A 10,541-nucleotide genomic window follows, 5' to 3' on the forward strand; every position below is an offset into this window, starting at 1 on the left:
AATTCGACAAGTGACCAAGTATTTTTGGCTTCGATGGACTTCACTTATTCATTCATAGCTTTCACCCACTTTGAATCCTTCAATGCCTCATCTACATTGACGGGTTCGACATCTGCGTAGAAAGCGTAATGTACCAGCTCACCTTTGTCATTGACCACATCATCTGATGTAACCATACATTCTTGCAACCTTACAGGCATGTGTCTTGTTCTCTGAGGTCTTCTTGGGCCTGCATCACCTCTGACTTTTTTATGTCGAACTTCTTCTCTTTCGACTTCAGTGACTGGTTCTTCACAAAAGATCTGCACTGAATCCTTCTTGATATTCTCATTCCAATCCCATTCTTTAAGCTCATCTATAATCACGTCCCTGCTGATCACTACTTGCTTATTCACTGGGTTGAACAACTTGTAACCTCCATTCGAATGATATTCTATTAGGATCATCTAACTCTACTTGTCATCAAGTTTTCTTCTCAACTAATCTGGCACATGTCTATGTGCTATAGATCAAAATACCTTCAGATGACTCAATCTAGACTTCACACCATACCAACATTCTTCTGGCCTAATTCCTTCTAGCTTCTTCGTCGGACATATGTTCAAAATGTATGTTGTCGTCGACATAGTTTAACCCCAAAACTCTTTAGGTAAATTCTTGTCTTTCAACATACTTCTCACCATATTCATGATGATTCAATTCTTTCTTTCTGCAGTTCCATTTTGCTGTGGAGTGTAGGGTGGCACCACCTCATGCAGAATCTCTTCTTTCTCACATAACATGTTGAAGTCTTCCGACACATATTCTCCACCACCATCATTCCTCAAAACCCTGAGCTTTCAACCACTTTGTCTTTTGACCATAGATTTAAACCTTGCAAATACCTCGATCACTTCACTTTTCTTCTTGATCAGGTAAATCCATAGTTTTTGACTGAAATCATCTATGAATGTAACAAAGTATTTGTCACCTCATTCGAATCCACCTGTATTGGACTAGATACATCAGCGTATATGACTTCAAGGATTTCCTTCGACTTGCTTCTTGCATCCTTGTTGAAGTTGTTCTTGTGCTGCTTTGCCTGCATACATTTCTCACACACTTCTCTTGGAATGTCGATCTCTGGTAACCTTGAAACCATATTTCTTCTTTTCAACTCTCCGATGTCATTGAAGTTGAGATGGCCTAGTCGATAGTGCTATATCCATTCATCTATGATAACGGAAGTTGCTAGGAATTCATGCTCCATCATATCGAGTTCAATTTGGAGGGTTCTATTATGGGGCATATGAGCCTTCAAGATAACCTCCAACTTGCATCGACAATTCTCATTATCTTGTTTTTGATTGATACCTTGATGTTCTTTTTGACCAACTACCCAATGCTGAGCAAATTAATCTTCATGCTTGGTATGTACAACACATTGAAAATTATTAACCTTTTTCCATCATTCCTCGTAATCATAACATCACCAATACCTTCAGCTACTAGAGTATTGTCATTTGCGAATTTCACCATGTTCTTTGTTGAGGGCTTTATGTTGACAAACCAATCTTTCCTTCCAAACATGTGTGATGAACATCCTGATTCCAAGTACCATTGGTTCTTGAATTTATCTTCATATCTTGTTGTGACTATCAACAACATCTCTTCTTCTTCTTCTTCTTCTTCTTCTTCTTCTTCATGTTTTGCAAACTTTGCATCACTTTCTTGATTCTTATGCTTTTCTAGACAATCACTCAAATAGTGGACATACTTTTGACAATTGAAACAGTGTATGTGACTTTTGTCAGGATTTCGACCACCACTTCTTCCTTTACCTGCAACACCACCTCTTTGTTTGCCTTGGTATGAGGGTTTTCTCTTATTCGACCAGTTTTCTTCTTGCTAATTTCAACAAGTCAATTGTTGTAGCGACCTCTACCTTTATTTCCATTCCAATTTCCTTTGACTTTATTTTCTTTTGCTGACTGAGCCTGCAAAGCCACATCGCTCTTCGACTTGCCTGCAGCTCTTTCATCCATTCTTTATTCATGAGATTCAAGCGTTCCTTGAAGCTCTTCTTTTGTGACTTTCGACAAATCTTTCGATTCTTCTATGGCTACCACTATGTGGTCGAACTTAGGAGATAACGACCTTAAGATCTTTGCAACAACAGATCTTGATGTCAACACTTCTCCACATACCTTGATTTGATTCACCAGTTTCGTAACTCTATGTGGTCGCTACAACAAGTCAATTGTTGTAGCGACCTCTACCTTTATTTCCATTCCAATTTCCTTTGACTTTATTTTCTTTTGCTGACTGAGCCTGCAAAGCCACATCGCTCTTCGACTTGCCTGCAGCTCTTTCATCCATTCTTTATTCATGAGATTCAAGCGTTCCTTGAAGCTCTTCTTTTGTGACTTTCGACAAATCTTTCGATTCTTCTATGGCTACCACTATGTGGTCGAACTTAGGAGATAACGACCTTAAGATCTTTGCAACAACAGATCTTGATGTCAACACTTCTCCACATACCTTGATTTGATTCACCAGTTTCGTAACTCTAGTGAAGAAATCAATTATGCTCTCACTTTCTTTCATCTAAAGAAATTCATATGTTCTCTTGTGAGTTTATAACCTCGCCTCTTTCACCTTTTCTGCACCTCCAAAAGACTTTTCAAGAATCTCCTAAGATTCTTTTGCAGATTCTACATCACTAACATTTTCAAAATTATCTGGACTCAGACATTGATGAATTATAAAGAGACCTTTATAATTCTTCTTCTTTAATTTTTTATGTTCAGCCTTATGTTTATCTGTCGCGTCTTCTGCAAGCCGTTCTATCCTTTCTTTCACAAGATCCCAAATATCTTGACAACCGAACACAACCTTCATCTGCTTGCACCAATTCTCATAGTTATCTCCTTTTAGAATTGGAAGAGTTGTTGGAAAATGCCCATTCGGATGATTCATTGTCATCGCCATTCTTTTTGTCTTTAATCGATTAACCGGAGCTCTAGATAGCAGATGTTGGAATTAAACTTAAATCTTTGAGTAATTCCCTATCACTACACAATGACAATAAACGAAAAAGGAAATTTGGGGAAAAGGTGAATTAGGGTTTGCGAAAATAAAAGGAGAAAGATGATGATTTTCTGCAGAGTTTCTCTCTGCCCACAAACTGTGGAAAATCTCTTTATTCACTTGTAACTGCAAATTCTGTGAATACAAGTTGTTAGGGGTTACTCCCTCTATTTATAGTTTTAGGTTTGTTTTCTCCCTAAGCCAAAAGCCAAAAACGTAAAAGCCCAAAATATCCATTTTAGACCTAAATCGAATCTGTGTGTACTTCGACATACATAGTTTCGACACATTTGAATTATAATTTAACAGATTGAAACGAAAACAATATAAAATAAAAAACTTTGTATGTTAATAAAATCAGGAGTATATATATATATATATATATATATATATATATATATATATATATATATATATATATATATATATATATCCCCTCGGTTATTCTAATAAATGAGATAGAGTAATGCCTTTAAAAAAATGAATAAACAGTTATTGGGGGATTAAACTCATTACAAATTTATTTTTTTTGGTGGAATTTCATTTGAGACATAAAATGAAGCATTTTTTATGACGTCCTTCATTATTTCCGCCTTTGAAACTGAGATAACACTTCATATTTAATCGAGGTTAAACATACTCCCTCCGTTTTTTATTATAAGTCGTTTTGAAAAAAAATTGTATTTTAATATAAGTCATTTTACAATTCCAATGAATAATTAATGCTATTTTTCCTATTATATCCTTAAATATTTATTATTCTCTCTCCTTTCAATTATATAAATTTATCTTCCACATATCATTAATGAAGGATAATTTTGTAAAAACTTTCATAATTTTTCATTTTCATACAACCATTATTATTTTTCTTAATCTATGTGAAAAGTCTAAAACGACTTATAATAAAAAACGGAGGGAGTATTTTTCTTAATAGTAGTGAAGACATATCTATAAAATAAGAAAACAGATGTACCTGGAAAATCCAATTCTGCCCTTTGCTCTAAATTTCACACCTATTGATTTCAAGGTTATTTTATGTCCAAAAATTACTTTTTATGACACATTATTGATTTGGTCCAATTAAAAGCCTTCATTTTGCTTTTTATCACACTATTGGGTCCCACTATACTAACTTTGCCTACCAAAGTTTCCAAAATTTCTACAACATCCTCTCTTTCTCTCATCCTATTTCTCATACTCTCATTCTCTCTCTCTTTTTTCTCTTTCTACTTCTCTCTTGCTTCCATCTCCCTTTTCCTTTTGCTCTTCTTCTCCCTTCTTTCTCTTTTATTATCCGAAACAATAATGGTGTCTGAATCCGTTTACGGTGTGCGAATCAGTTGAATTGAGATTTTAGGGTTTCAAACTGTGCGAATCAGTTAGAAAGTTAGGGTTTTGAATTTGTAGTTAGGGTTTTAGTGGTTCATTTGATGATTTTATGGTTTGTTTTTCAGGATATAGAGTGAGTCGAGTTTTACCGCTGAGTTATGAAGCTAACAAGGTATGAGTTCTATTTGGTTTTCTTATAAACTTAGGGTTTTGATTTTGTAGTTAGGGTTCTTATAAACTTATGATTTTGAATTTGTAGTTAGGGTTTTAGTGGTTTATTTGATGATTTTGTGGTTTATTTTTCAGGTTATAGACTGGATCGAGTTTTACCGCTGAGTTTTGAAGCTAACAAGGTATGGGTTCTGTTTGGCTTTCTTATAAACTTTGTGTTCATCTTTGGGAATGGTTTGTTTTAATATTGTTGAGTCTTCGGGTTTAAACAGGTTGCCTGCAAAGTGCTCTATGAAAATTCTAAAACAAACACTTTTTTAGTTTTTTTGTTTCAGCAAAGTGTTATTGACATTTTTACATTCTTGACTATTAATTTTTGCATCTTACTGAAATTCTCTTTTTTGGCTACAGAGATGAACGACACTACCAGGTGAACTTTCAACTATTGACGATGCCGACCTTTTCCATTTACCTATCTATTATGTGTAAGTTGAGCTTTATGCATTAAAAATAATAGTGAAAGTTCACAGTGACACTACCAAACCTGCATAATTTGAATAATTAAGATTATTCTTTCTCTTATCTATTTCTTTAACCCGTGTTTCTCATATTCTTAGTGCAGTATATGTTGAGTAACTTTAAAGTTTCATTTCAATAGAAAAGCTTATGATAATGAGTAACTTCAGTATATTATGACATTATGCGTGTAATTTAATAGCTTTTCACAGGCAGATATCTCATTCAATAATTGTGTCTGCAAGTTTGTAACATTAATGAACTACGAATAAAAGTCAGTTTAATGGCCATGACAAATATGTTGTTCAATCTGGGACACAATTTTGTTTTTTTTTTATGTATGGTTCTTGGATTTATGCGTTAATGGGCCGAAGGAAAAGTTGAATTCGACGGTTATCAGTCGGTTATGTTTACTTGATAAAAATACTAATTAGGTGAGATCTCTTTTCTTACAGGTTGAGTCTTTTGACAAAGGCACAAATGCGCTTAGCAACGCAAGATCAACTACGTCAAGCAACGAAAATTGGAGTTGAAATGCGCCATGCAAATAAACGTGTAAAGCTTGGGATAAAAGTGGAATTGCGTGTTCAAGAGGAAGAGAAAATATAAGGAGCGTGTGCATGCTGCAATTCACCAAATACGAGCTGCTGCTGAAACAAAACGGCTCCGGTAGCTTGAAACTGAGAAAAAGAGGGCGCACGCACAAGACTTGCAGTACTGGTCAATTATTTAAAACTGATTATGCAGTATCAGTAGACTACATATCAAAGAGGTTAAGTGATTTTGTGTTCGACAGCCATATCAAAGAGCTGAAGTGATTTCATGTTCGACAGCTACACCAAATCAGACAGTTCATGTTTTCGATGCCAAATCTGTTCTTTCTCTACTTGCAAAATCATATATGGAAAATTAATGCAGGTTGTTTGTGTAGGTACTGCCATATATGGAGATCATATATAAAGAGAATGCTAAAATTTACTCTGTGCTTTGATCTTGAAGAGAAAATAGTTATGGAGAAACAAATTAGAATTTGAAAGGTTATTGGTGGTGATCTTCTATGTTTATAACAGGCTGATTTTGAAGTCCTTAATATTTAGACTTATAGTACAATGGTTGCTAAAATCCATAACACCGCTGCCGACTCTCCTTCGCCTACTCCAAAACCAATGAAGTGAGATATTAAAACCAACCCACCTTTTCAGTTTGTTAAAGATGTTGTGTCTTTATTTGGTGAAGCATCTTTCTCAAGGGAACAACTTTTCTTTAATAAGCCAAAAACTTATTCTTCTGAGGTAATTTTTCAGTTGTGTATTGCTATGTTTTCTCAACTACAAGTTTATTTTGGTTACATGTGTTCATATTGCAAACTATCTCGACAACTGATGATCATTCTAATTGTTAGATATTTAAGCTTAACATCAAACTATACTCTATTGTTACAAGGTTTTGGTTAAATTATCAATCAATTCTTTTAAGTTCTATAGTTGTAAGGGAAATACATTAAGAAATATGTTTACACCATTTCCATGACATAAGAGAAATGAACATGTAGAGTCATGATACAAGAGAAATGAACATGTCCATGCAAATTTCATAATTAACCATGTCTTTGCAAGTTATTTTTCCAAAATCCCACAAAATTTCCATATATATGTACATGAAACAAATAATGCAGACCATGAAACAAAAAATGCTGATATTTTCTTCTTTTAATGTAATCTTTTTTCACTAATTTTTAATCCTTAATAATCTACGGTTATCATTATTTGTTCTCTCATTTATTATTTGTTGTGTTTGGTTATAAGGTTCATTGGCAGAGTTTGGTTGTAAAGTAGAAATCACATAGTAGGTGTATTTTGTAGCACATGTTCTTCATAGAGTTTGGCTTCATAGAAATCACATGTCATATAGAAGTGTTTCAGAATACTAATCAATTTTCAAGGTTGTTTAAATAGTAACATGTATGGTATATGAGACACTAAGTCAAAAGTTATAAATTCTATTTTTGTTAATAATATAACTTTTACATTTTAAATTCATATAAATTTTTTTCTTCGATTTTTTACTTAATACTATATGTATTTGATAAATTCGGTCCAACCCACACCAGAACCCGTGCGGACGCACGGGTTTCCTGCTAGTTTAATAAAATGATTAAAGTTGTGATCATATTTTAATGGAAAAAAAATAAACAATTAAATATACATATACACTAGAACATACAATTTGTTGATCTATAAAAACTATAAGAGTGGGATGAAGCGGAGTGGAACGGAGCGGAACAAATGTACCATTTCATTGTTTGGAAATTTTAGAACGGAATAAGACAAGTTATTCATTCCACCCAAATTGGAGGGGAATGAATATGGTGGTAAGTGATGAAATGGAATGGAATCCATACCACTCATTTCCGCTCCGCTCAATCCATTTTTAAATTATCCAAATAACGGAATATCATTTTATTCCATTCCTTTCCGCTCCGCTCCATCCGATTCCATCAATCCACACAAAGCCTAAGTATTAACAATATCAATTGTAAAACACATAGAAAGAAAAGCGTGTTACGAGCAACTCTTCTTTAATCTAAATCATTATGCCTTTTGAATTCATATGATGGAGGAGAACAAAAAATACACATTTTGTATGATATGTATTGAAACCATAACATCACTATAGAGCCTCATTATTTTAAAATTGATCATTTTAAACCTATATCAATTAAATTAACCTTATTAGTTACTTACTAATTTGATCACTAACTAAATAAGATCTTAATGATAACTAGGTAATGATAACTAGGTAGTTTGATCATTATCATCAATATAAATTGAAAAATAGTTACTTAAAAATAATGTACTAATATTAATTAAATAATACAATTAAATCTAATAATTAAAATAACATTGAAAACTAAATTTGACAATTTTTTGAAACATATATTTAACATAAAGAGAACAAAGTGGACGAGTGATGTTTCACAATATTCATGTAATTCCACACTAGGGCCAAAGTCTAAGACATTTATTCTCCTTTTCCTTTTAAGATTCCCACGACATAAAAAAATATGGAATAAAATCATAATATTATCTCCATCAATCCTTACAAATAAACAAGGATGACTAAACCATACTCTCCAACTGATTAAAACATTCTTAAATATATTTTTTAAATTATAAATATTTTTAAAAATATTCTAATTTTTATAAAGTATTAAATTGGTAACAAAATTTTAAGATACGGATCTTTTTCTTTTTATGATTATTTGGTAATTTAACTATGGATCATGATAACAAGTGTTTTAATTGTTTTTAAACTTTATAAAAAAAAGTTTATTTTAAAAATACATTGTCAAGCATTTAAAAAAGTAATAAGTACATTAATTTATATAAAAATTAGTTACCACTGTTAATTATTTAAACAGTACCATAGATTTATTATCATTTTTATTTAATTATATAATCTTACAAATTTATACTATGCTTAAACTAAACATTGATGGATTTAAAAATAGTGAAATTTGGCTGAAGATATATGGCATGAAATAAGATGAGTCATTTTATCTTAAAAAAGTAAAATAAAGTGACTGATTGATTTGAGTTGATTTGTATTATTATTGATTTATCTGTCTCCTATTATATGGAGTACACTTTTTATGTTTGATTGAATAGAAGTGCGTACACTACTACTGCCTGCCTTATTTTGTTCCGACGTGAACCGTTAATTGCATGCCGACATGAAATAAAGTGAATATTTAGTATTTTTGTTAGAAGGAATATAGAGAGTGGATTTGTCCAATAATTACAATTTAGTTGACTGTTTTTTCAAAGACAATATTGTTGAAGAGATGGTTCAAAGAATAATCTGTGAGTTAATGATAACATGCCTCTACGAAATAATCCTCTGGTATAAAAATATGAATTTGAAAAATATCTTTTGAAGAATTGATCTTTGAGTATTTTAATATATGTTATCACTATTATGAATAATAAGTGATTTTATCATGATTAGAAAAAAAAACTTTACAACGATTTGGTGGACAATGGAAAGAAGGGTGTCATGGAAAATGCACCACTTTTCTTTTTGGTTGAATTGTTAATTGACGGGAAAAATGAAACTAGTCATAGGTTCAATTCCCATTTTTGAGATTTTTAAAACTAAAAAATGCGTCACTTATCTTTTCAATTGGAATTAATACCCGAGATAAAATATGAGTTTTTACCTCGGTAGAAATTAATAATACCTGAGGTGAAATGTGAGTTTTTACCTTAGTTGAAACGTGTCACTTTTCTTTTAGTTTTTTTTCTCTGAGCTGGGTACCTCTTGTGCCTCTTCTCCGTCAATTTGCTTTGTACTTTTGGTCTTTTTTCCCACCATATATATATATATATATATATATATATATATATATATATATATATATATATATATATATATATATATATATATATATATATATATATATATATCATCAACAAAATCAATGACATGAAATCTTCAATCTCATCTTAAAAATAAGAACACTAACAAAAACTTTTTATTTGTATCAACAAAAACAACAACATAACTCAACAAAAAACAACAACATAAAACTTTTAATCTCATCTTAACAACAATAACAATAACGTAACAGTAAATCTTTTAGGGTTAATACTACTTTACCCCCCTGCCATATAGGTGAGATTCGGTTTACCCCCTCTAAAAAAAAACTTATTGGACAAACCTTGCAAAATAAAGATTCCATCAAATTTGACCCTGATCAATTTTTTTGACCAAGATTCTTAGAATCTTGCCTACATGGCATTTTTGGTAGTGCTGACTGTACAACACACAAGCAATGTGGCACAGTCAGCACTGCCACGTGGAATTTAATTTTTTTAAATTTTTTTATTGATTTTTTTTAATTTTTTTGTTGATTTTTTAAAAAAAAAATTTATTATTTTTTTAAAAAAAATTTAATATTTTTTTTACGTTTTTAAAAAATATTTGATAGTACCTGCAGATTTACATATGAATTTGACAATACCCGCGGATTTACATACGGATTTAAAAATGCCTGCGGATTCACCTACGGATTTACCTACAAATTTGACAATACCTGGGGGTTTACCTTTAAAAATACCTGCGAATTTGACAATACCTGCGAATTTACCTGCGGATTTACTACGAATTTGACAATACCTGCGGATTTACCTACGGATTTAAAAATACCTACGGATTTGATAATACCTGCGGATTTACATACGGATTTACTTGCGGATTTACCTACGGATTTATCTTTAAAAATACATGCGGATTTACCTACGGATTCGAAAATACCTGCGGATTTATATAATAAAAATAAATTTTAAATAATAATTAAAAAAAATTGGAAAAAATATTAAATTTTAAAAATTGGAAAAATATTTTTTAAAAACGTAAAAAAATATTAATTTTTTTTTTTAAAAAAAAATAATAAA

Source organism: Vicia villosa, linkage group LG5 (genome assembly GCF_029867415.1).
Source record: "Vicia villosa cultivar HV-30 ecotype Madison, WI linkage group LG5, Vvil1.0, whole genome shotgun sequence".
Taxonomy (NCBI): Eukaryota; Viridiplantae; Streptophyta; class Magnoliopsida; order Fabales; family Fabaceae; genus Vicia; species Vicia villosa.